Source organism: Pongo abelii, chromosome 16 (genome assembly GCF_028885655.2).
Source record: "Pongo abelii isolate AG06213 chromosome 16, NHGRI_mPonAbe1-v2.0_pri, whole genome shotgun sequence".
NCBI lineage: Eukaryota > Metazoa > Chordata > Mammalia > Primates > Hominidae > Pongo > Pongo abelii.
This window is the reverse complement of record NC_072001.2, coordinates 32,579,011-32,600,051: the sequence shown is the minus strand read 5'-3', so window position 1 is coordinate 32,600,051 and position 21,041 is coordinate 32,579,011. Positions and strand designations below refer to the sequence as shown.

Below are 21,041 nucleotides of genomic sequence, written 5' to 3'. Positions count from 1 at the left end.
CTTGTGATATGAATTGCAAATAATTTTTCCCCCTTTGTTGTAGACTTTGCTTATGGTAGTGATTGCCATGCCAGAGTTTCTTTGAAGTCAAACTTAGCTGTTTTTTGTTACCACTTTTTGATTTTGTTGCATACTTAGAAAGGCCTTTCCCATTCCAAGATACTTTTTTTTTTTAATTTAAAATTTTAAGTTCCCGGATAAAGTACAGAACGTGTAGGTTTGTTACACGGGTATATGTGTGCCATGGTGGTTTGCTGCACCTATCAACCTGTCATCTAGGTTTTAAGCCTCACATGCAGTAACTATTTGTCCTAATGATTCTTCAAAAATTCTCTGAATACTGGCAGTTGGCTCAAGCTCACCAGATTCAGGAGTCCTGAGTGAGGCTCGGGGCAGGCCTGTACCTTTATTTTTAAATTTATTTAATTTATTTCATTTTTTAAAATGATAGGGTCTTGTTCTGTCATCAAGGCTGGAGTGCAGTGGCACGATCACAACTCACTGCAGTCTTGAACTCCTGGGCTCAAGCGAGCCTCCTGCTTCAGCTTCTCAAAGTATTGGGATTACAGGCGGGAGCCACTGTTCTTGGCCCTAGGCCTGTACGTTTCATCTTGTGGACTGAGGACATCAGCCACTATCACTCCCTGGTGCTGGGATGGGGTTTAATTTCCAGTGACTGGCCCAGAGCCTGCTCATGGGAAGATCTCAAGGGAGGCTGTTAAAAGAACAGCATGCAACTTGCCGGCCCACACACATTCACACAGATGGGGGTGGGGGTTTGAGGAGGTGGGGGGTGTTGTGTGGCTCAGCTTCAGGCACAGGTGTCTGGTTTCCTATGGGATGTGACCACATAACAGTAAGGCAAGAAGATGACTGCATTTCTCTTCTCGGAATCACTTCTTCCTAATTGTTGCTTCCCACTATTGGCATTGGTGAAAGGCTGGGCCACAGGAGGCTGGATGAACTTTGTGTTAGCCAGGTAAGCAGGATGTCTATGCAGGTGGAAAGTAGACAGTGAAGGTGTAGACAGTGAAGGTGTGCTCATCTGAGTGGGGCGGGGCATAGGTCAGGAACCTCGTTGGCCTGCCCTGGCCTTTGCCCCTTTGTTTGGCCCTGTGGCTACAAAGCTCCCCTACCAGGAGCAGCCCCCACTGGCGGCTCTGGCCCTGGGGACCTATGAATGTTTGGTGGGGGCAGGGTGTGGAGAGGCCAAGTCCACACTGTATCTAACCCTAGTCCATCTCAGGATTCGGCTTCCCCCAGCTCCTTCTCCTTACGGTCTCAGCTTGGGCCCTCAGGGCAGCAGGAAGATGCGCTCTCCTCACCCCCCAGTCCCCCTGCCTTTCTGTGCCTTCTGTCATGGGCAGAACTTCCCATGCCACAGCTTCGCCTAGTCCAGCCACAGGAGAAAAGAAAACGAGGGCAAATCACCACGACTTGGGGGGAGGGAGGCACCTGAGCCCCCACTCTGCCCGGACAAGGCATCCTGTGCATCTCCCATGGCTTATCACATCTGCCTGGGACTCAGTGAAAGGGCCAGAGGGCCGAAGGTGACACCGGAGTCTCCAGCATGACCTTCGAGGGCCTCCAGGGCATTTCTCGCGCTGTAGTGGGGGAAGACTGGCTCCCCTGGGGATGTATGTGAGTGTCTAGAAGTGTGTGCTCCCCAGGGCCCCGCGGAGGTCAGGGTTCTCTCCATTTAGGACAGCAAGGAGAGAAAGGCCTGGAGTGAGGCCCTGGGGCTGGGGACTAAAGCAGCACAGAGTATCAGAAACGGGGTGCTGGGATGGTTACCGGGGACCGCCAGGGAAGACTTGGGAGTCCAGCATGCGCCTAGGGGAGCTGCGGTGGGGAGGCAGCAGGGGGCCTCCCCTGCCGGATGGGGCTTTCAGAGATCCCCGAGAGTTAGTTCTTCGCTCGAGGGTTCTTCGCTCTAGGGTCCCCCATTACAGCTGCGCGGGGCTGAGCAAGCAGGGCGCGGCGCGGCGCGGCGGCCGGGGCAAGGTGCGGAGCCTTGCGTTCACCGCCTCTACCAGCGGAGCCTCGCGTTCACCGGCTCTACCTGCGGGACCAGACCCCTGCAGCTCCCCAGCCAGCACGGCAGGGGCACGCCCGGGAATCTGTGTGCTCCCCAGGGCCCGGGGCGTTCGGGGCGCGGCGCCTTCCAGCGCCTGGGTTCCAGCCCCGATCCCGGAGACCGGCCCGGCGGGACCCTGGTCCCGAGTGCACCCTCCTGCCCTGCCGACTGTCCCAGCGCCAGGGCCAGGGGGCGCAGGGCCTCGCGCACGCCCGGCACGGACGCATCTTTGTCTTCCCTCTCCTCACGGCGCGCGATCTAACCGGGAATCGTTTTCCGGCCCCAGTGTGCCCGGCGGGGGTGAGGCGGAAGCGGCCGGGGCGGGGGCGCAGGCCCGGCAGCCGCAGGCCGGTGCGGGATGCGCCCCGCAGCCGCGCCGCGTGCGCCCGGCAGAGGCGGCCCTGCGTGCCGTACGCTGCGTCCGGGGCGCGCCCGCCGCTATTCGGGAAGCTATTCAGCTTCCCGGGCTCATTAGCAGTCGCGGTGTGCGGCTCGGCGCGGGCTCACAAAGAGCTCGGCCTCGCGGACTGAGCCGGCGGCGGGGCGGGGACGGCGGCGTACCGGGGCAGCCTAGCGCCCTGGCCAGGTAAGCTGGGGAACCTGGGCTGCCTGACTTGCCGGCGGCGGCAGCCTGGGGCCGCCTGGGGCGCCGCGAGGACCCGGACGCGTGGGGGGCGGCGCGGAGGTTGCGGCCCGAGCGCTCCCGAGCGCTGCCCTCCCGACTCAGCGTGGCTGCGGGGCGGCCGCCGCTGGGATATGGGGGTACAGCCCGGCGGCCCCACTCCTCTCTGACCGGCTTCTTCCCCCTCCCACGACGGGTGGGCGGGCGGGGCGGGGACCAGGCGGCGGCTCTCGCATCCCGCGCGGGGGGCACCGCGGCAAGGGGCCACCCGGCGCGGGCAAGAGGCTCTGTGTGGCGGGGCTGTCCGCTCGACTCCTGCCGGGCTGGCCGGGCCGCTTGGCACCGGCATCAAGTCCTCGTGCCGGGCGGCAACTACTGAGTTTGGGGTCGCCTCTGGGTTCGCTGCCCCCGGAGAACCCAAGCCCAGATCTTCGCCCCCTTCCCTTTCCCTTTATAATAAGGCCCAGAGGGAAAAACTTATCAATTCAAAACCCCACACCCCGTTGTCCCTGGGCTGCAGGTGCCCGGTTGGGGGCACGGCGCGGAGCTGCCCCTCGGCCTGGCCCCTTCCCCATGGCAGGCACTGCCTGGCAAGGCTGCTGGCGGTAGATCTGGCTGCAGATGGTGAAGGAGAACATCGAGGCCCCCGGTCCCCAAGCAGGGCGCCATGGGCCGGGCAGCGGGCCTCGGTGTGCCCAGGCGGGGAGGCGGCGAACTTCCTTCCCCGACGCCTGCCGAGGACCCCCGTGGAGAGCAGAGCCTTAGAGGGGCCTGCTAGTCTTAACTTCGTATTTACTGGCAGAAGGAAGGCTTAATTTTTCAATCTATTCAGATACGACCTGGCAGGCACCAGACATAAATCTGTGGTTGAGTGCAGTCAGCTCCTAAATGGGCATGTGGAGGCTCGAGGCACCCCGAACTCGGCATCTTGCATCTGGCACTGTTTTTGGGCTAAACTGCCTCTGGCCTCTTCAACCTCCTGTGCTTCTTTCTGTTTTTGTTTGTTTTGTGTGTGTGTGTGTGTGTGTGTGTGTGTTTTCCTTGCTCTTTGAGAAAGGACAGTGATTTTAGAAATAATGACCTGAGAGCTTTGCAGGTTGAAGTGGGACAAGTTTTCCTAAGGTGCAGGTTGGCAGGTGCCAGGAGCCTGCAGGCGGCTTTTTCTCAGGCCTCTGGGTCAGGGTCCCTCCAGTGAGGTGAGGCAGGGGTTTCTCCTGTGTGTGGCCGCTACGCAGGGGACAGGTTCTGGGTTTCTCAGTCCGGGGCGTCCAGGATGCCCTGCCCTCTGCGCTGATTCCTGGGTGACCGTGGGGGCTGCTTCCCCCTGAAGCCTGGGCTGGAGAGGGTCTCCTGAGCTTAGGATCTGCCGGGCAGGAGGGCCAGGGTGACACGGACCTGGAACGCTGGGGCTCCGGGCAATGTCCAGGGCGTGAGTGGATAAAGCTGGAGCTTGCAGCTGTGTGCCGGCAGCCCTCCCTTGGTGGGCTCTAGCAGCACTGTCAGGGGGACCCTTGGAGTGGGCTCCATGGCTGGGCTGAGACTGGGTGATGGCATTAGCGATGGGGCACCTAGTCTTCCCTCTCATTTGTTAGGAAGTGCGGTCTGTGCCCCTCCCTACTGTCGGTCTCCTGGGCTCCTGGGATGGGAGAAGCTGCAGGCTGAGTCCCACGGGGTGGGAGTGTGTGTGAGCAGGAGAGTTGGGTGGGCGCTGGAAAGAGGTGAAACTGGTGACCGTCAGCTCCTCATTCTCTTCCACCTTGCATGTTTTCTCTGACACCCCAGACCCAAGTTGTGGCCTGCTAGTTAACTTGTTTACATAACCTTTTTAAGTAGTTCTAACCTTTTTTTTTTTTTTCAACAAAATGTTAGTTTTACAGGCATAATTGGTGGGGATGGATTGTGAAATGGAGGTGCATAAATACCTAGTTTGCCAACTGAGCTTAGAAATACTGGATAAAAATAAGAGATAATTGTAAAAGACACTGATCACACCCCTGGAAGCTGAGAGGGGTGATAAGACACCTTGATTTTTCCTAGACAAAACTGAGGAAGTCAGAGGAAAAACAGTTGATGGTGAGGTTGGCATCAGCCTGGGCTTTGTTTGGATTGGGCGGCAGTGGCTGCGGTGAGGGCTGTTGGAGTGGGGAGAGTGGGGGCTGAGCCTGGCTTCAGAGAGCCCCTCCAGGCCTCAGCTCCTCTCCAGCGCTTCTGGATGTCCTCTGCCACGCATACCTGTCCCGGTGACTCAACAGGTGTGGGTCTCAGGTGACACCATGGTCTGAAGTCTTGGAGAAACCTTTACTGTCCAGGGGAAGAGAGGACTGGTGGTCGGTGGGGATCGAGACCCAGCACACATCACTGGATGGCCTGAATGTCTTCGGCAGAGATCACATGCCCTGCCTTGCAGCCTGGTCCTTAGAGAACGGGGAGAGTGGAGAGAGCTCTGGGCCTGGGTGGCGGGCGGTCCTGGCTGTACCACTCACAGGCTGTGTGCCCTCCCCGCACAGTCTCAGTTCCTCACCCTTGCCAGGTGGCTGTGAAGACTGGGAACGTGGAGGCACAGGTGGGATGTAAGGTAGCCACTGACCACCAGGCAGGCCTCCCCGATGTAGGTCAAGTTTGAGAGGGTTGCTCACCAGGAGGCAGCCTGTGTGCCCGGCGGGGGCTGGGGGTGAAGTTTGAGAGGGTTGCTCACCAGGAGGCAGCTTGTGTGCCCGGCGGGGGCTGGAGGTGCCTATTGTTCCCTTGGAGGGTGGTTGGGCTGAGCGCCCACAGGGAGACTTCTCTGGCTCCTTCCTTTCCCAGAGTTCCTCCCCACCCCCCTGCCGCCCACCGCCTGGGTTGGGTCCAGCTCGTGTCTCAGAGCAGCCTGCTGGCACAGGCTGAGTCAGCTGTCGTGGGCACCGTCTTTTCTCGCCTCTCCTGAAGCCAATCTTCCCCTCTCTCCCTGTCCAGACACACAAGGGAGCCCCGGGAGGTAGGTGACCTCAAGATCATGCAGCCGGGCTCTCTGCCAGTATGTGGAACCCTACGTACTGGTGGGGTGCCATTGCTGTGTGCGTTATGATTTCTGTGCCGGCTGTGAGGTTTCCCAGGTTGGGGGCTGTGGAGTACTCGTGACTCTGCAAGTTGGCCCAGGCCAGGTGTGTCACCACTGCCCAGGCCTTCAGTGGCTTTCCAGTGCTCCCTCCACATCCACGTTACTTGGCTGGATTTTCTCAAGTTCCCCCACTCGCTCCCAAGAATGGCCCCTCCAGGCTGTCCTGGCTCCAGGCAGACAGGCTCACTGCCCAGATCTGCCCTGGGTTGTCCCCACCCCATCCCCACCTGTCATCTTGGCCTGTGTCCATCCTGGAGATCCCAACTGAATGTGGGCTCTTTCCCTCTTATCCCTTGGTCCTCAGATTTGCCAGGCCACTCTTGCCTCTGGCCTTTGCACATGCTATTCCCACCCCCTTGGCGTGAGCCACCCCCAGATGCCACCTGGCCGGCCCCTCACTTACTGCCGGCTCCCTGACAGCCCTACATAAATTAGCATTACTTCCCCTTCTCTTGTTAACCTTGCTTTGTGTTTCTCCTCAGTACTCAACATTCAGTGTGTTATTTATATACTTGTTTGTTTATTGTCAGTCTCTTACCACTCAAATGTAAAGGACTTTGTTCACCTCTGGATCCCCAGTAGCTAGAAAAGTGCCTGGCACACAGTAGAGCCTTAGCGCTGTTGTTGGATGAGCGAGTGAGTGAGACACGGGAGCGTTAGTCTCCCTTGCAGCACATGTCCAGCTCCCTGCGCCTCCTTTCCCCGAGTCCCAGAGCTGGAACCTAGCTGTGTTCACATTTGGATCCTCCTGGCTTGTAGCACAGACCCTCACTCAGTGGGCAGTCAGGACAGAGCTGCAGAGTTGTACAGTGCAATGTCAGTTTCACATAGGCCAGAGGAGAATGTGTTTGGGAAGGTAACCAGCCCAAAGAGTGAGCTTTCTGATTCTGCACTAAGATTTCTTTTTGGATTTTCAGTTGTTTGGGTTCTTTGCACCCAGGCGGTCCCTGCTGCCAAAGTCAGCTCTGTGTCTCCCTGCAGTCACCTCAGATGTGGATACACTTTGGAATGAGGCACCCCCACGCCCAGATTCCCTTCCCACTCCATCTGGATCTTTCCAAACTTGTCTTGTGTGTAATGTCAGACTCTGTCCCAGGGCTCCCAGCCACTCGGTTTTACCTTCCAGAAGCCTCCGCCTGCCTGACTCTCTCTTGCCTGTGTCCTGGCCTGGTTGGAGGAGATGCTTTAGTTTTATGAGAAAGGGACTTGGAGGTTGGAAAAGAGGATGGGATTTGGAGTAACAAGAGCTCAGTTCCAGCCTGGCCCTGCCACTAATCCCTGGGGCCCAGGGCCAGTCACCTGGCTTGAGAGTCTTTCTTAGCATCTGCAATACACGCACGAGGCCTCTTGCCAGTAGTTGTTTTGAGGCACAAATGAGATGTGATCTTCAACTGATGCAAGATATTGTATGACAGCAAGTCATTTGGTGTGGCCACGTAGCCTCGGGCCTGTGCGGCTTCTCTTACTGTCCTGAGAGTTTTAAGGGTCAGGTTTGTGAGTTACAGCTACTGCCTAGTGAGAGAATGCAGAGGAGGCACGTCATAAACTCTAAGGGGCTGTTTTAATATAAGGTGCTATGTCTGTTGTTTTGTGTTTCAAGGATCAAAATTAAGAGAAAAAAATATGTGGTTGAACTTCCTGCATTGAGTGACTGAAAATATTTTCATCTCTAGTTTTCTGGAAATGGAAACACTCCAACATTTGAAGATGGTTTTGATGGCGAAACCACTGGAATGAAACGCACATCATCGGGCAGTTCTGTGTGTTGAGTTCCATCCCTCTTTGTTTGTCATTTTAAATAATTTCCCGACAAATCTGGAAGGCGCGTCTTGTCTTAACTTCGCAACAAGGAGGCTGGGGACAGGTAGCTGAGCTGTGGGTTGCCTAAGAGCACTCTGCTGTGACGGGGCAGTGCTGGCCTTTGAGCCTGAGCTGGAGAGTGTGAGGTCCGTGTTTTCTCCCTGTCTCCTGCTGGGGCCCATTTTGTATCAGATTTGTTTTTCATGGGGTGGGCATGACTAGGACTCATGACCACTGCTGGACATGTACAGGGGCTAATTTTTAACATGTGCTGAGAGACTGATGGCTGGCATCAGAGAGTCATGGAAATGCCACAGATGACGTGGGCCCTTCACAGGGATGGGGAGATGGTCTGGGAGCTTGCCCTCCAGGAAGGTGGCTGACATGGTTGATGGGACATGAAGGTGTTTTCCATTTTGCACTTGAAGCCAACATGGATTCTTAGCACTTCTTATCCCTAGATTCAACTGTGCAGAGAGACGCTTGGTTCTGAAACTCTCAGGCAAGGACAGTTCTGAGGAAACTCTCATTAGTAAATAGTGAGTCGGAGAACACTATTGACATTTGGCATTTTCAATTGAGATATATATGTACTGTCATGCGTCACATGACGGTGTTTTGGTTAATGATACCATAGGTGACAGAGGTCCCGTAAGATTATTATGGAGCTGAAAAATTCCCGTTGCTTAGTGACATTGTCGTGAAGTTGTAGTGCAGTTATTTTATTTTTAAAAAAAATTTAATGTAGCCTAAGTGTACAATATTTATGAAGTCTACGCTAGTGTACAGATGGACTCACCCAGAGAAATTTCCAGTCTTGCAAGCTCCATTCATGGTTAGTGCCCTAGATGGGGTACTGTGTGTTTTTTTTGTATATATATATATATATATATATATATATATATATATATATATATATTTTTTTTTTTTTTTTTTTTTTTTTTGAGATGGAGTCTCGCCCTGTCACCCAGGCTGGAGTGCAGTGGCGCAATCTCAGCTCACTGCAAGCTCTGCCTCATGGGTTCATACCATTCTCCTGCCTCAGCCTACCGAGTAGCTGGGACTACAGGCACCTGCCACCACGCCCGGCTAATTTTTTTGTATTTTTAATAGAGACGGGGTTTCACCGTGTTAGCCAAGATGGTCTTGACCTCCTGACTTCGTGATCCGCCCGCCTCGGCCTCCCAAAGTGCTGGGATTACAGGCGTGAGCCACCACGCCTGGCCCATGTTTTATCTTTTATACCATATTTTTACTGTGCCTTTTCTATGTTTAGATACATACTTGTGTTACAGTTGCCCACAGTATTCAGCGTGGTAACATGCTGCCCAGGTGTGTAGCCTGGGAGCAATGGCCTGTAACCTATAGCCAAGGTGTGGAGTAGATTTGTATAAAGTATGCTCTATGATGTTTGCACAATGATGAAATTGCCTAATGACAAATTTCTCAGAACACATCCCTGTCATTAAGCGATGCATGACTGTGTGTATATGTGTGTGTGTGTATGTGTACGTATATATGTGTGTATGTATGTGTATATATATATACAATTTTTTTTACTTGGTTGGTTTTACATTCCTGGAATTGACTCTCCAACTGGGCAGCTGTAAATATGAATTCCTCCGAACTGTTGTATGGATTGTTAATTTAGTAAAGTACAGTTTATGGTTTCCCACAGTTGGTTTAATTATCAACTGTCTTGGAAAAATCCATTGTTGCAAAAACAGGAAAACCGCTAATTGAGTGAACGCGTGCATTTAGAGATGATGGATTTCTCAGGTCTCTCTGGAAGCAAGTGTGTGCCTTGTGCAAATAAAACATAGTTTCTGTTTCTCAGTCTTTTGGTGTAATAAGTGAGCCATGTGCTCTAGCATCTGTCGGGATTATCAGGAGCTGGTGGCAGCTGTCACGGGTGTGGTGCAGTGGTGCCAGGCATGTGTTAGGAACTGGAAGCTCTGGGAAGCCAGGCTCTGCCTCCACACGTGAGCCAGCTGTAGAGTGTCACTGCTCAGAGTTTGTCTTGACTCATCCCAAGAAGGGCATGTGGAGATCTGTGTCCCATTCCTCACCAGCCACTGAGTTACTGTGGATAGAGGAGTTGAGATGTGTGCAAGTGTTCTGCTATAGTAAAGCACTCAGTCAGTGCAGTCTCCAGGGTTAGGGTGTGTGTGTGTTTTACCAACCTGCCTGCTGGGTTTCAGACACCTGGCCCTACCTCCAGCCTCTAACTGATTCTGGCTAGTACGCGTGAAAGCTGTCAGCTGAGTGATGAATAGGCCGATTTTGGCCACAGGTCCCTGCACTTCCCACCTGGCCTGACTGCTAGATTCTGAGCCCCTGAGGCAGGACTGAGTGGGTCACATTGATGGCTGATTGTCTTGGGAATGGCATTGGGTGAAGTCGAGGTTTTTCCTGACCCACAGCTCCTACTAGAAGTGCCTTTCTTTTGTGCATGTATTGTGAAGATTCTGCCTGTGAACTTTCTCTACCCTTTGAGTCCTAAGGTTCAGGCACCTGGAGAGGAGCATGTCATCGTTTTGCAGGTTGGATGTGCGGTTGGGGAAGACGTCTTTGTGCTGTCTTGGGTTGGAAGCTTTGAGAGCAGAAGCCCCTCCAGACCAAGAACTCCTGATTGTGTCTTTCCCTTGGGCTTTTGCAGATTTCAGCTTCTAAATTAATTGCATTTTATTAAGTAATGGTTTTCTTCTTGATCACAGGCGTGCCTGTGCTTAATCAGCACTGAGGACTGGTGCTGCTTCAGTTGATTTGATACACCCAGAGGCAGCCTCACCTCCAACTTATCTTGACTTCGTCTGGGGAGCTACCGTGGGGGACCCCTGGACTGGCAGCATTCCCACCCCTCACTTTGGCAACTCTGGCCTAACTCCGTATGTGTTACTCCTTTTATCCATCACATAGGCTGGTTTATCTAATAGTGGAAACAAAGGGGTATGGGACACTAACGTGGTAGGTCTCACCTTGCCCGTCATTCACCTCTCAGTCCTTTGACACTCAGGGACTCTGCAGTGGTAGAACCAGGGGCAGGTACCCTTCACTTTTCTTACCCCTGAGTCCCTTTGCCTGGAGCTCTGTCCATCCATCCACCCATCTACTCAGTAGGTATTTTCTGAGCAGCTACTATATTCCAGCTTTCTTGTTCCCAGTTTAGAGCTGGGTGGGATCAGGAGGGAGGGCATGGAGGGGGCTGCTGGAGAATGTGCAATGGCATCAGAGCCCCATTCTGGCTCTGGGTCCAAGGCCCTTCTAGAGAGGCACAGTCTGGCAGATGTGAGAGCCCCATGGTAGGTTGGGGTGAATCATGGACCCCATCCTATAAGAGTGGGTGGGTTTACCCCTTCAGAGCCCAGGCCAGAAGAGCCTTCCAGGCAGAAGGGCCAGCCTGGAGTGGGGCACCCTGGGCACAGGGAGGACTATGTGGTTTGTGTAGGTCAGAGCTGGAGATGGGGGTTGGAGGGCAGTTGCTGACGATTAGGAGCTTGGTGGCCCTAGAGAGTCCTTGCTGTGGGTTGGGAGCGAGGCAGATGGGCCAACAACAACACATAGTTTTTTACCAAGCGAACTCTAGGAGAGTGATTTCTGCAGCTGGCTTCCCTAGCGGACAGGTCAGAGCGTGGGAGAAGGACGCCGTCAGGGGCATGTTCAGGGGTGCATCTAGAGGCGAGGGGAGGGTGTGGGGAGGTGCTGGTGGAAGATGCACTGGACGGGGTGGGGAGGGGCTCAGTGAGGATGCAGGAGGGTGGCGGGGGCAGGTGTCTGGCCAAGGCAGCTCCTGCGTCATTGGGGGGCTCCAGAGCCCGCTCCCTACTGTGTTCTGTAGGAGGCGGCTGCTGCTGCCAAGTCCCAGCCTTGCTAGTGAGGACGTTTAATTTTACCCTTTAGAGATTTACAGGATTTCTAGATTAACTTGCCCGTTTTTCTACAAGAACGACAAAATCCATGACAAACCGTTCATCATGTTATTAACTTGCTCATCCAGCCTTAACCTGTGCAGCTCCGCCAACTTACCCTGGGCACAGAGGGAGGCCTGGGTCCCACAGGCAGCTCCAGTGTGCAGGGGTGCGGGTGACAGCGCAGGTGTGGCCTCCCTGCTGCTGGCCCCCAGTGGCTGGCCTCAGCCTGGCTGGGCATGCAGGCTGTCCTTACGGGGCTCCCAGTAGCTTTCTGGTCCTGCGTCAGGAGAGAGGACTGCAGAGGGCTTGGGAAAGGGAGCGGGAGCGGCAGCGCTGCAGGATGATGGGCTCCAGAGGCCTCTGCAGCAGGGGTAGTCTGGGGAGACATTTGAGTGCCTCCTGTCCATGACCTCGATCTGCCAGGGCGCCTGCAGCTTGGGCCCTTTTCCCCTTTCAGGTGGAGGGAGCTGTTCATCCTCTGGGGGCTACTGGGCCAGAAATATCTCTCACCTGATAATGTCAAGCATCAGAGGTTCCTGTTTCATGGGTAAGTTGCTGTATGTTTTGGGGCTGCAGTCAGTCTGTTTTTCTCACTGGCATGGCATGGGGGTGGGAGACAGTATTCCCTCCCATGAGGACCATGTCCACCTCATTATCCCTGTCTGCTGGGACTGCGCTGGATGCTGGCTGAGGCTGCCTTTGTTACTTTCATGCGCCATAACTGGAAAGGCCTGCTACTTGTTAGGATCCTTAGAATTCTGATTTGAAGGCTGGGCATGGTGGTTCATGCGGTAATCCCAGCACTTTGGGAAGCTGAGGAGGGAGGCTCGCTTAAGCCCAGGAGTTTGAGACCAGCCTGGGTAACGTAAGGAGACCCCACCTTTACAAAAAATAGAAAAGTGAGTCGGATGTGGTGGCTCATGCGTGTGGTCCTAGCTACTCGGAAGGCTGAGGTGGGAGGATCGCTTAAGCCCAGGAAGTTGAGGCTGCAGTGAGCTGTGACTGCGCCACTCTACTCCAACCTGGGTGACAGTGAGAACCTGTCTCAAAAAAATATCTGATTTGAAGGAGAGGGAGCTCTATTTGATGCGGGGGTTGAGGGTGGAGAGCACCTCTGTGAGTAGACCTTTCTGTCATCTTGCTGGTTTCAATCAGATATCTAATATTATATCAGTAGTTCACGTCAACTGACGTCCCAAACCCACTCTCCTCCCCTCCCCTCCCCTGCCCTCCCCTCCCCTCCCCTGCCCTCCCCTCCCCTCCCCTGCCCTCCCCTCCCCTCCCCTCCCCTCCCCTCTTTCTTCTCTTCTCTTTTGAGACGGAGTCTCATTCTGTCACCCAGACTGGAGTGCAGTGGCGCGATCTCAGCTCACTGCAAGCTCTGCCTCCTGGGTTCACGCCATTCTCCTGCCTCAGCCTCCCCAGCAGCTGGGACTACAGGCACCCACCACCACCCCCGGCTAATTTTTTGTATTTTTAGTAGAGACAGGGTTTCACTGTGTTAGCCAGGATGGTCTCGATCTCCTGACCTCATGATCCACCCACCTTGGCCTCCCAAAGTGCTGGGATTACAGGCGTGAGCCACCGTGCCTGGCCTCTTTCTTTATTGTGATGTAGAGAAACCAAACTCTGGTGTATTTAATCCGTTGTGTTTCACAGCAGGGATCACTGCCTGGCTCACCTCTCATAGTGTGGGGGCAGTGCCTGATTCTGGAAGTGGGCTATCATTGTGCTGACTGGGTCAGTAGTGGCTGCTCCCAAAAAGTCCCATAAAACCCACCTGTATTTGTAGAAATCCAAATAGAGTTTACTTCCCAGTGGCCACCCTTTTAAGTACAATTAGATTTAGTTTCAAGGAAGTAACTGGAGTTATAATAGATTAATTTGGGACTGATTTTTGTCCCACCCATCCAGTCCCTGACAGTGGTCCCCAAACTCTCAGTCATGTTCCTTATTGGAACCTTCCAGGCTAGCATAGGCTTAGAGTCCATTACGGGTGTTCAAGGTCCAGAATTCATGTCACCTGATTGCTTGGACACAACTGGACCTCACATCTCTGGCCCTGACACCAGAAACTAGGCCTCCATCTGCCAATGTCTTAGTGGAATCTATTTTAACAAATGACTCATCTTAAAATAATGCACTATGTAATCAACAAGAAAATGAGAGAACACCCAGTAGGAAAATGGCAAAAGACACGACACACACACACACAGACACACACACACACACACACGTCCACTAAAGAGATGAAAAAGTACTCCACTCCATTAGTCATCAGGGAGATGCAAAATGAATTGTAAATGGGACACCATTCCACACCCACCAGAATGGCTAACATCAAAAGAGCAGAAAAAGCTGGGTGCAGTGGCTCAATGCTTGTAATCCCAGCACTTTGGGAGGCTGAGGCGGGTGGATCACCTGAGGCCAGGAGTTTGAGACCAACCTGACCAACATGGTGAAACCCTTTCTCTACTAAAAATACAAAACAATTAGGTGGGCGTGGTGGCAGGCACCTGTAACCCCAGCTACTCGGGAGGCTGAGGTGGCAGAATCGCCTGAACCTGGGAGGCGGAGGTTGCAGTGAGCCGAGATTGCGCCACTGCACTCCAGCCTGGGCAACAGAGCGAGATTCCGTCTCAAAAAAGAAAAAAAAAAAAAGAAAAAGAAAAAGAGCAGAAAATAGCAGGTGTCGGTGAGGATGTGGAACAAATGGACCTCTGACTGCTGGTCAGAGTAGACATTCGTACAACTGCTTTGGGAAGCTTTTTTGTAGAATTAACTAAAGCTAAGCATACATATACTCTATGACCAGCAGTCTCAATCCAAATGAAATGGATAAAATGAGCATATGGGCATTAGTGTCCTTCAAATGACATCAGGTTCTAATCCCTGAAACCTGTGAATGTTACTTTATATGGTAGTGGTTTTGCAGATGTGTTTAAGGATTTTGAAATGAGGAGATTGTCTTGAATTATCTGGGTGGGCCCTAAATGCCATCCTCAAGGATCGTATAAGAGAGAGGCAGAGAGAGACGTGACCAAGGAGGCAGAAATTGGAGTGATGCGGCCACAGCTCAGGGAGCACCGGCAGCCAGGAGAAACTGGACAGGGCCAAGGAAAGGATTCTCCCCTGGTGCCTCTGGAGGGAATGTGGCCCTGCCAACAGCTTGATTTCAGCCCAGTGAAACTGCATGCAGACTTCTAGCCTCCAGAACTGCGAGAGAAGAAATGTGTTTTCATCCACCCAGTTTTGTGGTCATTTGTCACAGCAGCCATTGGAAACGGATACAGCCATCAAGAGACACACAGAAGCGTCCATAGCAGCGTGATGGTAACTGCCAAAGTGCAAATAAACCAGATGGCCATCAGCAGCAGAATAGATCAGTACCCCGAGGGTCTTCTCACAGAGCACACTGTACGGCAGGCCGAGAATGAGCACTCTGCAAGTGTGGCAGCTGTGTGGATGGGGCTTGCCACGTAATGTTGAGCAAAAAACCCCAGATGCTAGAGTGCGTACTGCATGATTCTGTGTCTAGGAAGGGCAACAGACAACTGTCATGTGTGGAAATCAGGTTGCCCTCAGGAGACGGTACTTAGAGGAGGCCCAGGGGGAGGGAAGCTTTTGGAGGTGCTGATGATGTCCCCTTTCTCCATCTTGGTTTGCATGGGAAGGTTCCATTTATGCTATGGAACTTTTCTGTATGTACATATTTCAAGAAAAGGTATAGAAACAGAGCAGTTCATGATCTTGGAGTTTTCAAGGTGAAATTTGAATGGAATGAGTCATAGCTTCTTTTACTGCTGGAACAATACTATCAAAATTGAGATTATACTTAATGTGAGATAATTAGATTTTGCCATTACAACAAATGCTACTAAATATTTAGATGTACACTATATTTTCTAAGTGTGATCAGGGTATGTAAACCCGAGTAGGACGCTAAGATCTATATAGATTTAATTGGTGTGGATAAGTTATCTGCAGGAAATGTATTTTTATTTCTGCATATAAAAGAAGCTGTGCTTTTAAAGAAAACTAGACACAAATAACCAAATGTTTAAGTATCAAACGTTATGTGGTTGCAGTTGAGTGGGAAACCAAAGAGCTTTAAGAAGAGCAGTCGGGGGGAGATGCGGCGCGTGGAGAACTCCTCGGGGGCAGCCCCATGTCTTTGCAGCCCAGAAGTCCTGGGTGGAGGTTCTATGGCACCACCTGGCTACCTGCCTCCCCAGGCAAGGGCCCAACCCCTCAGGTCCCCAGAGGCGCCCCCTCTTCTTTGCCCACATCTCTCCCCCGCTGCCTTCCCTGCCTCATCCACCTCTGAACTTCTCATCCCTCTGGACTCTACTTAGCCCCTTCCCGGTTTCCCCCAGAGCTCTTGTTCTGGCTGTGAGCCCACCAGGATAGGGTCATGTCGCTGACTTCAGAGGAGAGAGACTCTTTGTCAGACGACTGTTGACCTCGTAACCACTCAGCTTCATGGGCTACAGTGTGCTTGAGTGAGCACGCCGTGGTGTGGGTTCACCTAAGGCTTCGTGGAAGCCGTGTTGCGTTGCAGCCGGTTGGAGGCTTCGTATGCTCAGGGCGTCGTGTGTGCCCGGCCTTGCTCTGCACGGCTCATCTGTGCATGTGAGCTCACTTCCTCCTCAGCCTCCCACGGAGGCACTGGGAGACTTTGGACTGGACACGCATGCAGGCCTGGTCATGGCATTCCTGCAATCGTGCTATCTGCGGGCTGTTTCCGATTCATAGGGCAAAGGGTGTAGAAATGCAGAATGAGCATGTAGGGACCTTTGTGGTCGCCTCTGTGTGTTGGATTGGATAATAAAGTGAGGAATGTCTTTAAAAAAATTCATTTAGGTAGTAATTTAGTTTTATTTTATTTTGCAAAAGTAGGGATCTGTAATATACTAGGAAAAAACCAGTCTTTCCCCCAAGATGGTTTGCGACACAGTGGTGTGAAGTGTGGGAGAGTGTGTCGGGAGAGATGAGGAGGAGGCAGGGCAGGGGTGGAGGGTCGGAGAGCAGGAGGTGACGGACCCCTGGGGGAGAGGACCTCAATGTTGTGTCAGTTCCTTTCTAGGTGAGGAGCTGGAGCCCCAGACAGGGGGACTGGGCCGTGGTCACGGGCGGCAGAAGCAGAGCCTTTGTTTGCACCAGACCTTGACCCTGTGCCCCGCGGGTCCTCCCAACCGTCCTTCTCGGCCTCCTCCGGCTGGACTCAGGCTTCTTCGGGCTCATCAGACCTGAACAGCCTGGCAGTGTGGCTGTGTGGGAATGGGTGACGGGTGCCGTTCTCCCCAGTGCAAATCACTAATGCTGGGCACCATGCATCAGCGTTGTGGTGACGGCAGCATTGGGTGGATCTTCAGGGAATGTCGCTTGTGCCCTCTCGGGCTCTGAGGGTCCCACGTGACAGAGACCAGCATCCACTGCCCTGGCCACTCACTCAGGTCACTCTATGCTTGGTGACACATTGTAGTTGCTCAAACTGAAGCCTCCCTGTGCCTTCGTCATCTTCTTTCCAGCCAAGGGAGCTGTCCTGACAGACTCTCCCCATCACCTTGGCATTTTACTACTGCAGTGTGTTTGGTGACATTTGTAAATGTGATGATTTTTTTTGCTGTGCCCTTTGTTGCTGTGGCTGCTTCTACAAATGTGAGGATGAGCCGTCGGGGGCCGCTTCCCTGCGTTTTGAGCCCTTTAGCCTGGGCGGCACCCCGTGTGTCCTGTTTCCCTGTCAGGATGTCCTGTCCCATCTGCAGCCTCTTCACCGTGCAGAGACTTCTCTTGTGTCTCTGTCCTGTGGCTGACTGGCTGCCTGGCAGAGAGGCAGGCACTCACTCATTTGCACACCCCCTCACCCAGGTCCTCCTTGTAATATGTATTGTAAATTGTCTATTTACAACTTACCCTTGTCCACATGCATGCGGCCCACTGCCCTGCCCCTGGCTGGGGCTGACCCCTGGATCCCAGCACCTGGCACAGCACCTGGAACTCGGTAGCTGCTCCAGGAAAGTGGTCAGATGGTTTCAACAGCTCCACACCCTGTCCCATGTCAGAGAGACTAGAGTACCAAGCCCAGCACTGTTCCGGTGGTCATTTCCAGGGATGTGCGTGAAGCAAGCTGGTGTCATGTGATGCGGTCACTCTAGGACCTCAGAGAGATTTTGTGTCTTCAGCCATACTGCAGGCACGCTTGGCTCTGTCCTGGTGCTTGGGTAGCACAGTGGCTTCATCAGCCATCACCGTGGCCTGAGGATCTGAAAGGGTGTCTGAGGGGTGGGCCTGGTAGTGCTGCCTCTACCCCCAGCCTCCACCCAGCTCTGGGGTTTGGGGTTCTCTGAGCCCCGCCCCACCCTCCCAGATCCAGTGGGAGCCAGCCTGGCATGGCAGGGCCCTGTGGCTTGGGCCAGGCTCTCTCTATGGTCTCTTGGCTGGCATTTGCACTATGGAAAGCCCCTTTTCCTATGGGCCTGTCCTTGCCTTCAGCATAGCTGGGATTTGGGGTGGGTTTTCAGTATGTGGTGCTGTGTGTGGTTCAGAAGCACAGACGCACGACTTCTCTGTGCCCTGGATGCTTTCCAGCTTCATCTCCCGCGTTCTTGGTTGGGGGGTGGCGCTTTGTTTATTGCACCTGGGGGAGGGTTGAGTGGTCCTGGATGCAGCCCCCTCTCATCTCCCTGTGCGGTGGCCACGCCCCTGACTGTTTTTGCCCTGGATGATTGATGTGGGAGCTGGACTGTGGCCAGAGACTCTCCCTGCCCACGTTGGCCTGTGAACTGCTGCCTGGCCACCCTGCGGGGTTGGGGACGTCTCAGGAGTTAGCATTCCAGTCAGTGTTTGCAGTGCTGAGGGCATCATGCTGGATTCTGGCACACGCACAAACCAGCATCGGGAAGCCTGGACCCTGCCCTCGGGGAGCTTTTGATGTGTGTGTGTGTGTGTGTGTGTGTGTGTGTGTGTGTGTGTATGTTGGGGGCCTGGGGTGGGGGAGGGGAAGAATAAAGGGCCAGATGGGGCTCCAGCGAGGTATGGCAACAGGAGGAAAGATTCAGGCCTGAGTGAAGCAGGCATCACAGATGGGGACTCATAAAAACCCAAAGGTAAAGCGAGGTGCATTTCCATCCTTGCTCCTCCAGTGTGGGCTGCACACAGTGACCTCTGTCCACAGAGCCCAGTGCAGAAAGGGGAAGCAGAAACCCAACACACACCGCCTCAGCCTGGGGGCCACGGTTGGCACCAACAGCAAGTCATGTGGGTGGCACGTGCCCTGGGTTCCGTGGAGGGAGGAGGGCATTTTCCCTCTGTATCCGTCCTCCCCCAAATCTGTTACCACTACATAATTATGAGGAAAACTCCAGACAAATTCCAGTTGAGGGGCATTCTACAAAATACCTTGCCAATGCTCTTCAAAACATCAAGTCCATCAAAACTAAGGATACTCTGAGATGCTGTCACAGCCAAGAGGAGGGCCCTCTTCCCCTTTCAGGTAGAGGGAGCCTGAGGAGATGCGACAGCTGAACATGATGTGCTGTCCTGCAGGAGGTCCCAGAGCAGAAAGAGGGCTCTAGGGAGAAGCTATGGAAATGCCAATGAAGTGTGGACTCTAGTTAATAATAGTGGATCGAGATTCATTAATTGTGATTCATATGCCGTGCTGATGTATGGCGATGTTAATAATTGTGGAAGGTGGCTGTAGGTATATGAGAACTCTGTGGAGTCTGCTCAGTTTTTCTGTAAGTCTAGAACTGTTCTAAAAATGAAGTCTATTAATTGTTGGAAGGCAGATTGTGTCCCTCCACCATGTCCCCGGTGGTGGGACCTTGGCTCCAAACCTCACTGTTCCCCCATCTATCTCAGGACCCTCAGCTTTGTCATCCTTTTCGGTTCCTCTTTACTGTTCCCATGAAAACTGGGGGGCGAGCTCATGTTAGTATTTAGAATATGTATGTTTTAGTGCCCCAAGTTTCTGGGTGCTTGAAAATGACCGGTTTCTCAGATGCAGCCTGCCTGGGTGCTGGGGACTATCCCTGGGAGAGAGAGAAGCCCAGTGATTTGAGCGTGGAAGATTTTGAAAACAAAACATCAAAGCCTGGTTTGCTGACGTCCTATGGCCCAGTTCACTTTCTGCAGTGCCGGCCAGGTTCCATGGGTCTGATGATGCCGACAGCAGTGTCCCTGGCCTCTGGCTTCATCTTATGTTCACTAGAAAAGAAGAATATGTCCTGTGATTCTTGATCCCCTGATCAGCCCGTGGGCTCACTTATAGTCAGTGACAGAGGCCATGTTTTTTTGGGGGGTGATATTGGTCATGATAGACGATGGTGACCAAAGCTGTTGTAAGTGCGGTTGACCGTCCAGTGAGGAGGCAAAAGAGAGCCAACATCTTCATGAACTGGGCTGGCACCTGAGCATTTATGGCCACGGCATAGCTGAGTAGCTGGTCGATCCACTTTGTTCCTGCAGAAAGGGTGGCCTTCTGGGGACACAGAAAAACAGCCCTGGCCACTGAAGTGGCCGTTTCAGCTTCAACTTACGTAAGTGTTGGTGCCTGTATTTGTGGTGGAGGCCCAGGATGAAGTGAAGTATTGCCCAGGGAGGGCAGAGCTGCAGTCCTGTAAATGGGCGGGGACTCCGTGGTCTCGTGGAGTCAGCAGGGACAGCTGCGTTTTAGTGGAGAGTCAGAGGGGCCTTCCTGGGACCCCACTGGCTCCCTGCAGTCCGGCTTGCTGCTGGCAATGACATCCACTTTGCAAGATGATGTGAGTCATGACAGAGCCAGGACCTGGCACAGGGGAGGTGCTGGGTGAGGGACAGGCAATGCTCCGTGGTGGGCCAGTGGTGGTAAGGACCCTTCTGGAAGGCAGAAGACCTACACTGCCGGGGCCCTGGGCAAGTCACAGACTCCTCACTCGTCCCCGAGGAGGGACAAGGACAAGTCAGAGGAAGTGATTCCTATGGGTCTTACCACTCATCCGGATTTTGTGACAAAATTAGGTTGAACCATATGAAACTGTTATTTCTGTATGTCAAAAAGTGATCCAATATAGGCAACTTCATATGCCTCAACTCAGCAGTTTAGCATTACAGCGATTTTTGGCAAGAGAGAACACTTTTATTTAAAAAACATTATTTTTAGTTATCACATATGAATTCATTCATTGTATTGGAAAATAGAGATAGCAGAAAGTGAAAGGAAGAAGCTTTGAGATACCAGACTCCACCCGCCAGGGGCCCTCCTGTTGTTCGCCCACGATTCCTCCCTGTGCCTGGGCGCCCAGGCTGCCAGCATTCCTTCTCCTGGACGGTATATGAGGAGCCCTTTCCACAATCATGGACGGTTTCCTCTACACCCAGCCATACGAGTTTGTCCTTTCTGGAGCTGGATCCCGGGGTTGGACATTAAATTTGTTTAGAATGTTTTTCTGCTATGAATGAATGCTGTGATAAATATCCTTGTGGTTGTGTTTTTTGTTTTTTATTGGCAGATATTCATGACCCCTTACTATAAATTTACAAGAGTAG

The 21,041-nt window shown here is 53.2% G+C and overlaps 1 protein-coding gene across 1 annotated transcript in view; it reads left to right on the top strand.

Annotated features, from left to right (window-relative positions):
* Nucleotides 1-848: 848 nt before the first annotated feature.
* The window catches only part of APBA2 (amyloid beta precursor protein binding family A member 2), a 229,038-nt gene continuing 208,845 nt past the window's right edge, over nt 849-21,041 (top strand). The window contains 1 exon segment of the mRNA NM_001131678.1: nt 849-979. The gene's annotated coding sequence lies outside the window, so the exon portion shown is untranslated.